General features: G+C 40.1%; 1 long non-coding RNA gene across 1 annotated transcript; it reads right to left on the bottom strand.

Moving 5' to 3' along the window:
• Positions 1-9,182: 9,182 nt before the first annotated feature.
• LOC113058124 (uncharacterized) lies at positions 9,183-14,018 on the bottom strand. Its single transcript, XR_003277920.1, has 3 exons — positions 13,994-14,018; positions 9,408-9,509; positions 9,183-9,324 (listed from the first exon to the last, which is right to left on the bottom strand). It is a non-coding gene; the product is annotated as an uncharacterized LOC113058124 (long non-coding RNA).
• Between the last annotated feature and the right edge of the window lie 205 nt (positions 14,019-14,223).

Raw genomic sequence — 14,223 nt, forward strand, 5'->3', positions numbered from 1 at the left:
ATCAACCAAATCAAGAATAAAGTGAAAGATCAAGAACAGAAACATGGAAATAAACTTAGAATGAGTTCACAATCTGACAGATCTGATTCAGAGAAATAAAAGAGTTTGGTCACAGATGAACAGAAGGAGTTTAATTCAATGTAATAAAATACTTCTAGTCATTCAAAGCATAAAGACTGAATACAAAATAATTATATGAATAAAACTGATACAAAAAAAGTGTTCAAGAAATAAACACATGTAAAGATCATTGTCTATCATGAAAGCTTCTTCTGTCTCCTGGTTTTATTCAGCAGGTGAAAGCTGGACTGATTCTGAAGTCATTTCTCACAGATGTGAAGATCTGCTGCTGCTCTCATGAATCTTCTGCTGTGTGTTCATGTCTCTCTCTAAATCTTCTCATTCTCACTTTCTCATCTTCCTCTTTCTTTCCTAAAAGCAACACATCATTATTATATTCATACTCTTAATATTTGCATGTCAAATCTATAATGATGATGATAAATGTCTCTCACCTGACGTGTGTATCATGTAGATGTGAAAAGCTCCTAACAGACCGAACAGAACCATCAGCTGAAGACACCAGACCAGAACAAACACCACAGACACTGAACACACTGAACAACACAAACACATCAATCAATCAATCAATCAATCAACCAAGACCATAGACAATGAACAAACCTTACCAGAGATTCAACTGATTCATCTGATGGATTATTTGGTAAATAGAAAGTTAACTGAACAGCATTTATTTGCATTTATTAACTGTCTTCAACATCGATCATTTGAATCTAAACTGAGAACACAGCTCTGTTACAGCAGACCAGGAGCACCTCAGAGTAAATGCTGGATTTATGTAATGACATCACAAGCGTTGTTACTGGAGTCTGTAGTGTGTTTACTGTGTGCTACAGGAATAAAATCCTTCCCAGAGATTCAACTGATTCATCTGCATGAGAGTGAGATCTTTGGAGAACATGAGACTGGAATGAGTCTGATGAGAGAGTTTCTGTACCTTCAACAATCACTTGAAGATCTCTAGATGTTTCTGTGCCGTCTGAGTGAGAGAGTGTTAATCTGTAATTCCCAGAATCTGATCTGTTCACACGGTTTATTATCAGAGTCCCATTAATGACTGTCACTTCAGGTCTGTTTTTATAAAGATCACATTGACTCATCCTCAAAATGTCATTCTTTACTCTACAAACTGGACCATCTGCTGTGTTGTAATTTATTCTCTTTTTTAACGTCAGGTCATATTCTCTAGCGTCCACCATCATCAGATTGAGTTTGTCTCCCAGAGCTGTGTAACAGGGATCAGATTGATCAAAACTGCAGACATTATCCAGACCTGAAGAACAAAACACACACAATTAATTAAAATCAGACACATATTACACAAATATTGAAGGAACTAAAGTTGAACAGAAGTAAGATTTCAGACTCTGTATAATATATATATATATATATATATATATAAAAATAAGTGCGGGGTGGGAGAAGGATAAGGTGCTTGGTCAGAAATGCCTGAAATGACAGAAAGTCCTGCTTTTTAATTTTTTTTATTGTTTTGGGGCTTTGTTAGACACAAAACAAACCCATCCTTCATGTTTCCAGTAATGTTTGTTGAACTCATACCAGATTCTGATGTTGGTGTCACAGCTGCAGTAGTTGGTCCTGAAATAAAACATCAGCACAGAATCAGCTTCTTTCTCTCTGAACACATCAACACCATTCACTGCTGAGATCAAGCTGAAACAAACTCATGACACTTTTCAAGAATCAAGAGAACTGACTGTTTTACATGATCAGTGTTGCTTTAGGTCTTATGTATATGTGACATTCATGTTTATTAAATGATCTCACCAGGACAGGGTTGGAGTCTAATGGACGTCTGTGCGTGACTGACGTGGTTCTTCACGCTGCAGATGATGTCTCCATCAGTTTCCTCTTTTAGCTGAATGCTGGTGTTTCCATTCATTGGTCCTTGTTCTAGTATTTCTCCATTCAGAGTCCAGTTGTAGATGATCTGATCCCCGTCAGATGAACAGAACACTGACCTCTGATTGGAGGAGCAGATGATTGACACTTCCACTGAGCCAATAGGAGCTGGAGGGAGAGTCACATGATTATTTCTTGACTCATGACGAGTAAATATCAAGACAATCTGATATGATATCTATAATCACTGAAGTAAAAATGAAGTGTAGGTTAGTCATCGGAAATAGGATAAGATACAAAAAAAAAAAAAAAAAAAAAAATTAAAAAGCAGGACTTTCTGACATTTCAGCTATTTCTGACCAAGCCCCTTCCCCTTCCCCCACCCCACAATAATTTTTTTTATATATATTATATCACAGTAACAGATATATCTTTTTGTAATAATATAGTGTCCTGTAACAATAAAAAGTGTTTAATAATCATTAATATAATATAATATAATATAATATAATATAATATAATATAATATAATATAATATAATATAATATAATATAATATAATATAATACCTGCCAAAAATCTGGAAACATTTCAATTATTCAGTTAGTCTCTTCTGCTCACCAAGGCTGCATTTATTTGACAGAAAAATTAACATAAAAACAGTAATATTGTGAAATATTATAAAACATTTTTTTTTTGTTATTATAAACTGTCATTTATTTTTGTGATGTTAAAACTGTATTTTCAGCATCATTCCTCCAGTCTTCAGTGTCACATGATCTTCAGAAATCATGAAAATATGATGATTTACTGCTCAAGAAACATTTCTGATTATTATCAATGTTGAACACAGTTGTGCCGTTGAATATTGTGTGTGGAAATGGTGATGCATTTTATTTTTCAGGATTATTTGATAAATAGAAAGTTAACTGAACAGAATTTATTTGCGTTTGTTAAAATATTTATTAAATTTAAGCATTTACTAAACTTTCTTTTTTTTACATTTTAAATATCTTCACTCACTTTTCACAACTGTAATGTATGATGAATAAAATTAATTTATCTCTCTTTTTAAAATCTTACCACAAAATCTTGAGTGTTATCTTTGTTTCCACACACACACACACACACACACACACACACACACACACACACACACACACACACACACACACGCACACACACACACACACACAGACACACACACACACACACACACACACACAACATTGTTAATTTGAATCTAAACTGAGAACACAGCTCTGTTACAGCAGACCAGGAGCATCTCAGAGTAAATGCTGGATTTATGTAATGACATCACAACCGTTGTTACTGGAGTCTGTAGTGTGTTTACTGTGTGCTACAGGAATAAAAAACCTTCCCAGAGATTCAACTGATTCATCTGCATGAGAGTGAGATCTTTGGAGAACATGAGACTGGAATGAGTCTGATGAGAGAGTTTCTGTACCTTCAACAATCACTTGAAGATCTCTAGATGTTACTGAGCCGTCTGAGTCAGTGAGTGTTAATCTGTAATTCCCAGAATCTGATCTGATCACACGCTTTATTATCAGAGTCCCATTAATGACTGTCACTTCAGTTCTGTTTTTATAAAGATCACATTGACTCATCCTCATCCTGTCATTCTTTAATCTACAAACTGGACCATCTCCTGTGTTGTTGTTTATTCTCTTTTTTAAATGCAGATCATATTTTCTAGCGTCCACCATCAGCAGATTGAGTTTGTCTCCCAGTGCTGTGTAACAGGGATCAGATTGATCAAAACTGCAGAACCAATCCAGACCTGAAGAACAAAACACACACACACACACACACACACACACACACACACACACACACACACACACACACACACACATTAAACAAACACTGAAGGAATTAAAGTTGAACAGAAGTAAGATTTCAGACTCTTGATCTGATCTCAGTTCATCTCAGTAACGCTCATCTAATGCTGAACTCTTTTCTCTTGAAGAACAATGTCATGTGTGTGTCTCCTGACTTAATACTGATAGAATTAACACAATACTGAACATAATCATATTACTGGACAGATTCAACTAATACAAGATAACTGTTCAAATAAAACATTCATTTTAATTCAGAACGCCTGTTTTACATTGAAATATCAGCTAGTCTAATTACAAATAATAGTATTACAACTCCAATGATTTTATTTGAGATGAGTTTGATGTGAAAGTGACTCACATGCAGCAGTTTGCAGCAGCAGCATCAGTCCAAAGATCAGCATCATTTCTCTAAAGTCCAGTCTCCAGCAGAAGAGTGAGACGTGACCTGATTCTGCTTTACTCTCAATAAACATGTCTACAGCATCTCATCAGTCAACTAAAGATACTGTTTCAGTGGATTTAAAGAAGAGTCTGTGAAGGGTTTTTGATAATTACTCATTTAAATCATTTAGAAACAAATCCTTCTCACTTTTAGCCTCTTAAACAAGTTTTATTTAGAAAGTGTTCTTGAAAATGGTTCCTTCTTTCTCTTAGTTTGTCTTGTTTTAGATGAGTTGTGATGTGAACTAACAGCATGTGTCTTCCTCCATATGAGGAAACTTCCTCTTTCCTCGGTGAAGCGGTCAGAGGTTTCCTCATGTGTCAGTCCAGTGTGAGTCTCGCAGTGAAGACGCTTGATGAGAGCCAGAACACAGACGATCTGAAGCAGCGTCACACTCTTCTGCTGGAGACTGGACTTTAGAGAAATGATGCTGAACATTGATTTGTGCTGCTTCTCAGTTAACAACATCTCTGTGTAATAACAGCTGTTCAATGGGAAATCACACACTTGATGGAACCTTCCGCTGATTAGAGAACTGCTTTACTGACGAGATGCGCATTAATTATCGGCCGATACCACTACTGTATAGACTATGAGTAGATCACTGCAGACTCTTAATGTAATATTGCAACTAGGTCTGCTGATTTAATGCATTAATCTTATATTACAGAAAAAAATTATGCATTAAAATCATAAACACAATAAACTCAACCCGCCTCGGCTCAGAACTGTCCATCATCTTGTACTAAAAACTACAGTGTAAGATTAAGAAACATAAAACTTAGACTCAAAGTGCAGATCTGTCGAACTCTAATGGCTAACACTGCCCACTAATTCTGATTTGGATGAGGATTCGATTAAAACTACAGTCACAAATAAAAAGTGTTAAAAAACAACACACATGCAGACTGATGGTAATATAGAGGGGGTTTGAGTGATTAATAATCAATATCAACATGATTTTTTTTTTTATGTTATCCACATTATGTTTCATCTGCAACAACTCAATAACATTTCATGAGGAAACATATATATGTAGATGTAGATTCGACTGCTCCAGATACGTCGATGCATCCGGCATCTTGGAACAGTCAACGTGTCACTCAAAGTAAAAATCAGCAAGTTTACAAAGATGCACAGCTCTGGTGGTAAAAACCACAGAGATTTAAACTCCAGAAGAAATGGGATAAACTTTCACAGGTGAGAATGAGTTGATTTGTGTTTTTATAACTCAATAATTCATCACGGTCAGGAGCTCATGTGCCTGAAATCATAAAATAAGTGCTAAGTATTATATGTACAAAATGTGTTGAGTAAAGCTCTGTAAGAACTTCATTTTTTGCAGCACTGAAAGTGTGTGTCATTGGTTTGTAAAAAGTAGTTCACATACACACACTTGTGGTTTTCACACAAACTTGAACACTTTGACCAAATTCAGGACATACGTCATGCAAGTAGACAACCGGACAAGAGCAAAGACTGCATGCATGGACATTATTATATTATTTAAATGTATATATGGTTAAAAGGGTGACAGGATGCATGCAAGTCTCTGTTAAAGACACAATTGTGATGAACTTGTTTGTCCCAAACCTCGTCTACTATTCTCCTGCACACTCTAAATAATGTAGATAGTTTCATCACAAAATGTGCACATACTTTTAGGGAGTAGTATAAGTTGGCAATTTAAATTTAAGTTTGGTCATTTAATAGATGCTTTTATCCAAAGCGACTTACAAATGAGAACAATGCAGGCAATCAAAATCAAAATAAATCATATAATAAATAAAAAGTAAGAACAAATAAAATAAAATAAAAAGACATAATAGGAAAAGAAGAGAGCAAGCTAGTGTAAGAGGTCTTCATTTTTTAATTTTATTTTTAATTAATATTTATTGAATTTGGATGCAACATATTTGAGAAGTGTTTTACGTCAGCAATAAATGCATTTGTAGAACTATTCACTGAAACTGGACTAAAAAGACTACATAAAGAAATAGAAACTATAATTTTTATTTCATGGGTCTTAAACAGTCTCTCTACTGTGATGTAAACGATGGAAAATAATATTAATAAACCACCGACACACACTCAATCAAGAAGATCTCTCGCTAGATCCCTGCAGACTCTTAATGTAATATTACATTCATCAGAGATTGATCTGATGGATTCAGCATGATCAAACGAGTTTGATGTGAAAGTGACTCACATGCAGCAGTTTGCAGCAGCAGCATCAGTCCAAAGATCAGCATCATTTCTCTAAAGTCCACTTTACAGAAGAGAAGAGCTCAATCCCAGCAGAAGAGTGTCAGATCGAGTCCCACACAGCGTCTTCACTGACAGACAGACAGCAGCTCTACTGACACACCAGGAAACTACACCGCTTTAACAAAGAAAGAACAGGAAGCTTTTCAGAGAGGGTCAGCAGTTCCTTCTTAAATACACACAAAGAAACATATAAGAAAAAGAATCACTTTGTTTATCAAGATTTGGCAAAAAAGTGTGTGTCATTGGTTAGTCAAAAGTACGTCACATACACACAACACTTACCAGGACAAATATAATACTATAATTTTTTTTTTAAATCTAAAGTAACTCTGTAGCTAAATTTAAAGTAACTCTGAAGCAGAAGATTGAAACCACAAAACATAAACAACAAAACACCAGACACTACAAAACTGAGACACGGATCAGGAGGAACAGTTTTGAACAGATAAAAAATCTGGACTGAAAATGTGAAAAAAAAAAAAATGTTGCAACAGCGTGTGTGTGTGTATCTGCAAATATTTCTGTGCATATGAACAATCTGATACATATTTTAGTATTATGGCAAAGCATACTAAAGATGGGGGTGTTTTTCACTATGCCCAACAGTGTGTAGTTGGTTAGGCAAAAATCTGGTTATATGAATTGTTTTCAATTGTTCATCATTTCATGCAAAAGTTTGATTTTGATAATGCTATGTGTAGTTTCAGTTGCAGTGCTTCATTTTGCAGGATATATGAGGTTTTTTGCAGATTGGATGTGTTGTTTTGTGAATTGTTAAGTATTTTTATAAAACCAGACTAGTTTGAAAAATGTCTTGACGGTGTTACCGAAGAGTGCAACGAAGTTCGGAAGGTGAGACCAGAGCATTGAGAAGAAAGTCCCTTTCTTTCCTCCCGATGTCTGTCAGGTTCACCCACATTTATCTTTCCGTTACCACCGTGGCCTCCATAGACCTACTCATGGCGGAGGCGGCCTGCTCAGTAGCATGGAAAGAGAGGTCTGTGGTGCGGCACAGCTTGGCTACATGGTCAGCTGAAAGGCCCTCGCCTTTATCCAGGTCCTTTAGCAGATCAGCCAGATAAGCCTGAAGCCACAAACCAAGTCACAGCCAGACCTGCTGCTGGGTATGCTCTGCCATTTAAGTGGGATGTATCCAGGAAGGGCTTAGATGGCAAAAAGGGAGATTTAAGAGAGAATGTTTCTCCCACAGAGAGATAGCTAGCCAGCGTCTCTTCTACAGGGGGCATCCTCTCACAGCCGTTTTCGTGCATCGCCTCGATGTTGGCATAACTCGAATGCTGAAACCAATGGAAGCAAGAAGAAAACTGCCTCTTCCATTCTTTTTCGGCTTCTGCATGTAAATCAGTCAAGAATGGAAGGCTCACCTGGGCTGGAGGGCTATGGTCAGACAAATAATGCTCGTCGAGGCGACGTCAAGGCATCACTTTGCTGGCACGCTTCCATGGCAAGTCCAACTTTGCCATGGCGCGATCCATAACCTCTAACAGCTCCACATACGCAGGGAAGGAGGATTGAGAAGGCTCAGCCTCAGTTTCTTTGCCAGGACCCAGCAGAGCACTAACTTCAGTATCAGAAAGCGTTAATGACAACACATCTTCCTCCTGAAGTTCACTCTTGTCTACCGTCGAAGAGTGCGAAAGGGAAAGTCCCTCAGCTATATCCACCTGCGACCCCCACAAGCTCATTCTCCTCTGTGCCTCAGCAGCGGTGGGTCCTGAACCACTGTTTCTTCGAAAAGAGACACCTTGCTAGTGGATGCCATGATAAACCGAGAAAGATCGCTCTTACCGTGGTCGTTTCTCAGATGCATGCTTCAAACAAAACAGTCATTGAAGACGAAGAAGTAAATTACGAGTTCTCTTAGCGCTTATTTATAGTTCTACCAGAAAGACTCGGGAGATAGAGGAATGTACGAAGCATACATTTATTGACAGCTCAGCGAGCACAATTATAAAATTTCTTTGGCGGAAGGCCCCGTCCATGGTTCGTAATCCGAGGGTAGCGAATCTGCATTTCCTGCCTGAAGACGAAGGCAGGGGCGCAGCAGACCCCCCCCTGGAAGGTAAGGACAGGACCATCCTGGTGGTGGTGGGGAGGGTGGAGGTTGTTGTCGCGTTGGCATCTGCGAACTCAAACATGTGTAAGTACGATCTTTTAAACAGGAGTATAAAGACGTGATTGGATAATGATGAAGGTAATTAATGACGAAGTGATTGAGTCTTCCTGGCAGAACTTAGGCTAAAGCTTCCATTTCCGCCGGTAGTGACGTCAGAGGCTGTCGCCGGCCATCTCATTGGTGATTTTTCAATATATGATTCAAACACAGGTCACGACGAGGTCCCATAGCACCCCCAAGAGGACGCAGTTCAAAGTTTCCTTGAAAGGGAACCAAAAGAATAACAAGAGCGGAAAATGGGAAAATCAACACAAAGAATGACTTTACAATCTGGATGAATAGAAGAGTTTAATATAATGACATAAAAAATCTGCTAGTTCATTCAAAGAGAGACAAATTAATAAAATAAACATTAAACTGATGCGAAAACAAATGTCCAGAAAATCATCTAATCAAAGAAGAAATTCTTAACTAAAATTGCAGAAAATGTCTTCTGGCTTTATTCCGTAAGATCTCCTGTTGTTGACAGGTGAAAGCTGGACTGATTCTGAAGTCATTTCTCACAGATGTGAAGATCTGCTGCTGCTCTCATGAATCTTCTGCTGTGTGTTCATGTCTCTCTCTAAATCTTCTCATTCTCACTTTCTCATCTTCCTCTTTCTTTCCTAAAAGCATCACATCATAATTATATTCATACTCTTAATATTTGCATGTCAAATCTATAATGATGATGATAAATGTCTCTCACCTGACGTGTGTCTAATGTAGATGTGAAAAGCTCCTAACAGACCGAACAGAACCATCAGCTGGAGACACCAGACCAGAACAAACACCACAGACACTGAACACACTAAACAACACAAACACATAAATCAATCAATCAACCAATCAATCAATCAATCAATCAATCAATCAACCAAGCAACCAAGCAACCAACCAATCAACCAATCAACCAAGCAATCAATCAATCAATCAGTTATGTAGATAAACAGAAATGATCTCACCAGGACAGGGTTTGAGTCGAATGGTCTTCTGTGCGTGACTGATGTGGTTTCTCACGCTGCAGCTGATATTTCTATCAGTTCCCTCATTTAGCTGAATGGTGTTTCCATCCACTGGTCCTTGTTCTAGTATTTCTCCATTCAGAGTCCAGCTGTAGATGATCTGATCCCCGTCAGATGAGCAGGACACTGACCTCCGATTACAGGAGCAGATGATTAACACTTCCACTGAGCCAATAGGAGCTGGAGGGAGAGTCACATCAGTCACGTGACTCTTTCTCGACTAGTTATGAGTAAATATCTAGACATTTCCAAACAAAAATTATATCTGATATGAAAGCTGGACTCCCTGAAGTTAACAAGTTAACAGCGGATGTTAGTGACATCAGCTCAAGACAAAAAAGCAGGAAAATCTGACCAGCCCCACATAATAATATAATATAATATAATATAATATAATATAATATAATATAATATAATATAATATAATATAATTTAATATAATATAATTGTTATTATTATTAAAGCACATGCCAAAAAAATTAAAACATTGAAATTATTAATAATTTTGAAACAAATCTCTTCTGCTCACCAAGATTTTATTTTATAAAAATATGAGTAAAAACTGTAATATTGTGAAATTGTCACAACTTTTGTCACAGATCGAAGCATAGGATAAGCAAGCCGGACCCAGTTTAGGAGCTAGTGGATTCGCTACGACGAGTTTTACATCCTCCTACAACTCCTCCAGTTTCTCTGGCACGGGCTCATCCACCACAACAAACCACTCCTAGTTCTTCCTCCCGGATTGTGTACTCTAACCCGGTCATCAGATCAGTGCCCTACTCTGGCTTGGCGGAGGAATGCAACAGGTTTCTCCTTTAATGCTCTCACCATCGAGACACAACCCCAATTATATCCCACAGAGCAGTCTAAATTTGCATTTATTATATTGTACCTCACAGGTCCCGCACTTCGTTGGGCCGAGACGTTTTGGATGCAAGCTGGTCCGGTGACTCAGTCTGTAGAAAACTTCAATGTGCACTTCCGGGAAGTGTTTGGTATTACTGAGGGTGACTCGTCTATTGGTGAGCAACTTAACAATCTTAAACAGGGCAGAATGACCATACATCAGTATTCCCTACACTTCAGAACCCTCGCAGTGGCCAGTGGTTGGAATGAAGTTTCACTACTTACCGCTTTTCGTCAAGGCCTGGAACCCAAGCTCCATCTCCAGCTGGCCACATATGATGACTTCATATGGTCTAGAGAGATTTATCCAGCTCACCATCAGATGCTCAAATCGCCTTCAATCCTGCCTTTAGGAGTGCTCACCAGCCAGTCTCATCCCTCGATATCACCAGACCGAAATTCAGAATCCTCCCGAGACTGACCCAGAACCCATGCAGACCAACACTAACTATCTGACACCAGCTGAGTGGCAGAGGAGGCTGACCCAGGGTCTGTGCCATACTGCGGCGTGAGTGGCATCACTTCATGGTCTGTCCCTTTCGTCCTCCTCACCCAGTGGTGAGTTACATTAAATCATCTCCCTTTAAGATGAACCCACTCACCTACACTACTGCCCAACTTACTGCTGCTCACATCACTCATTGCCAGTTACCAGTTACCTCCCTCCTCAACTCTGGGTCAGCCCCGAACTTCATCTCGGGGGACCTCTGCCATCAGCTCCAATTACTGAACAGGAAGACCGTTAAATAGGCGACATGTCCATTATAGTGTAGGCCCGGCACAGCTGACACTAGGTCTTTTACACAGTGAATCCATCAACTTCTTAGTTTTAGTGGGCTCTACGGCTGATATCATTCTGCGCCATCCCTTGCTGGTGCAGCACAATCCCATCTTCTCCTGGTCAACAGGTGAAATCCTCCTAGCCTCACAACTACCTCCTCACCGACCCTGGGGTTGTGTGATTGATTTGATTCTGGGTGAGCCAGTGTCTGCTGGTAAGATATATCCCCTCTCCTTACTGGAACAGAAGGCCATGGACGAGTATGTGTCCATCAAACAGGGATACATCATCCTGTCCACATCCCCTGCCACTTAAAGCTTTTTCTTTGTAGCGAAGAAGGATGGAGGCTTGCAGCCCTGTATTGATTATTGAGCACTAAACCAGATCACTGTTAAATTCTGTTACCCTCTTCCAACCACTTTGGGGAGCCACCATATTCTCCAAATTGTATTCTCCCCTAATGGCCACTATGAGTATCAGTTGATGCCATATGGCCTAGTCAATGCCCCTTCAGTCTTCCAAGACTTTATACATGCAGTGCTCTGAGTTTACCTCCACTACTTTGTCAAAGTGTTCATCGATGACATTCTCATCTACTCCCGGAGCCTGGCCGAACATTGCCAGCATCTCCAAGCAGTCCTAGCCTGATTGAGCCAATTCCAACTCTTCCTCAAGACCGAGAAATGTACCTCCACTGGTCTTCAGTGCACTTCTTGGGGTATATCATTGACAGTACCGGGAACCACATGGACGAGGGGAAGATTGAGGCAATCACTTCCTGGCCATTCCCTTACACCATAAAAGAACTCCAGCGCTTCCTGGGTTTCACCAATTTTTACTGCCGGTTCATTAAAAACTACAGTACCTTCACCAGTCCCATCACCAACCTCCTGCTTCATAAATCCAATTTTCTGTTCTGGACCCCAGCTGCCACTAAAGACTTTGCCACTCTCAAGCAAACCTTTACAAGTGCCTACCAATCTTAGTTCTTCTTTCATGGTCAAAGTGGATGCCTCAACCACGGGAGTGGGACCAGTCATTTCTCAGCGGCAGAGGTCCCCCTGTCGAATCCATCCATGTACCTTCTTCTCCCGGAAGCCCAGCCCAGCGGAGAGAAATTATGACATTGGAAACCAAAAGCTGTGGGATTTGTTCTTCACAAGGTTTCACTTCACCATCTCCTATAGACCCGGTCCCGAAACATGAGCCAGAAATCATCATACCCACTCAAATAATTTCCAGTGCAATCCAGTGGACCTTCCCGCCAGTTGCCACTGAAGCCCCTCCTGCTGATCCGCCAGGCTACCCCCCCGGGACGTCGGTATGTCCCACGGACACAACGCACCCCTCTCATTCAAACTACCCATACATCTTTAGGCACTAAAGTTGCTGACGCAACTCTCTCGCCTCTGAAAGACCACTTCTGATGGACCAACATGGTCATCCAAGGTTCTCTCTTCCAGCTGGCAAGGTACATCAATTACCCATTCCTAACCATCCATGGTCACACCTAGGAGTAGACTTTATAACGAACCTACCTCCATTTGATGGTAACACCTGTATCCTGGTAATAGTCGATAGATTCTGTAAATTCTGCTGCCTCGTTCGCCTAAAGGGTCTACCCACCGCCCTAAAAAGAGCGGAGCTGCTTTTTAATTGGGCCTTTCATCAATTTGGCCTCCCCGAGGACATCATGTCAGACCATGGACCCCAATTCATATCCCGGGTATGTAAGTACATTTTCAAAATCCTATATGTGACAGTAAGCCTCTCCTCCAGCTACCAGCCACAATCCAATGGTCAAACAGAACGGAAAATACAGGAAGTAGGACGTTTCCTCAGGACCTACTGCCATTGCCACCACGACCCCTTTAACCAGTTCCTGGGCTTAGCTGAGTACGCCCAGAACTCCCTCCGCCGGCCATCTATGGGCCTTATCTCGTTCAAATGCATACTCGGTTACCAGCCCCCTCTCTTCCCCGGTCATGAGACCCCTCCGATGTTCCTGAGGTCGATTACTGGTTCAGGGAGAGAGAGAGAGAGTCTGGGACGAGGCTTACCACCACCTCCAACAGGCCGACATTTGCAGAGCACCTACTCCTACCTACTCCTACCTACCAACTGGGGCAAAAGGTGTGGCTGTCCACCTGAGACATCAGGCTGCACCTGCCCTGTAGGAAACTTAGTTCCAGATTTGTCTGCCCCTTCACCATACAGGAACAGATCAATCCCATCACCTACAGACTCCAACTCCCTCCACAAAACAAAATACACCCCACATTCCATGTCTCATTACTGAAATGATACACCACATTCCATACATCACACCCAGATTGTTCAGCTCCTCGGAGCAGAGGGAGACCATTCTCTTCTTAATTAGAAAATCACATCCCTGCATTGTGACAACAATGTAGCAAATTACTGTTTGAAATGGTTTCACGTGTTAGTTTTTCTAAAACATTATGCAGTATACAGTAAGCAGCATGATGCTATTTCATTTTGAAAAGAGTCTTACATGGAAAGTGCAGATGAATTAGTCTAAATTCTTCAAGACATTCAGTAATGAGCTGCAATAAAAACCTTCCCAGAGATTCAACTGATTCATCTACATGAGAGTGAGATCTTTGGAGAACATGAGACTGGAATGAGTCTGATGAGAGAGTTTCTGTACCTTCAACAATCACTTGAAGATCTCTAGATGTTTCTGTGCCGTCTGAGTCAGTGAGAGTTAATCTGTAATTCCCAGAATCTGCTCTGATCACACGCTTTATTATCACAGTCTTGTCAATGACTGTAACATCAGGTCTGTT

This window comes from Carassius auratus, chromosome 39, assembly GCF_003368295.1.
Source record: "Carassius auratus strain Wakin chromosome 39, ASM336829v1, whole genome shotgun sequence".
Classification (NCBI taxonomy): domain Eukaryota; kingdom Metazoa; phylum Chordata; class Actinopteri; order Cypriniformes; family Cyprinidae; genus Carassius; species Carassius auratus.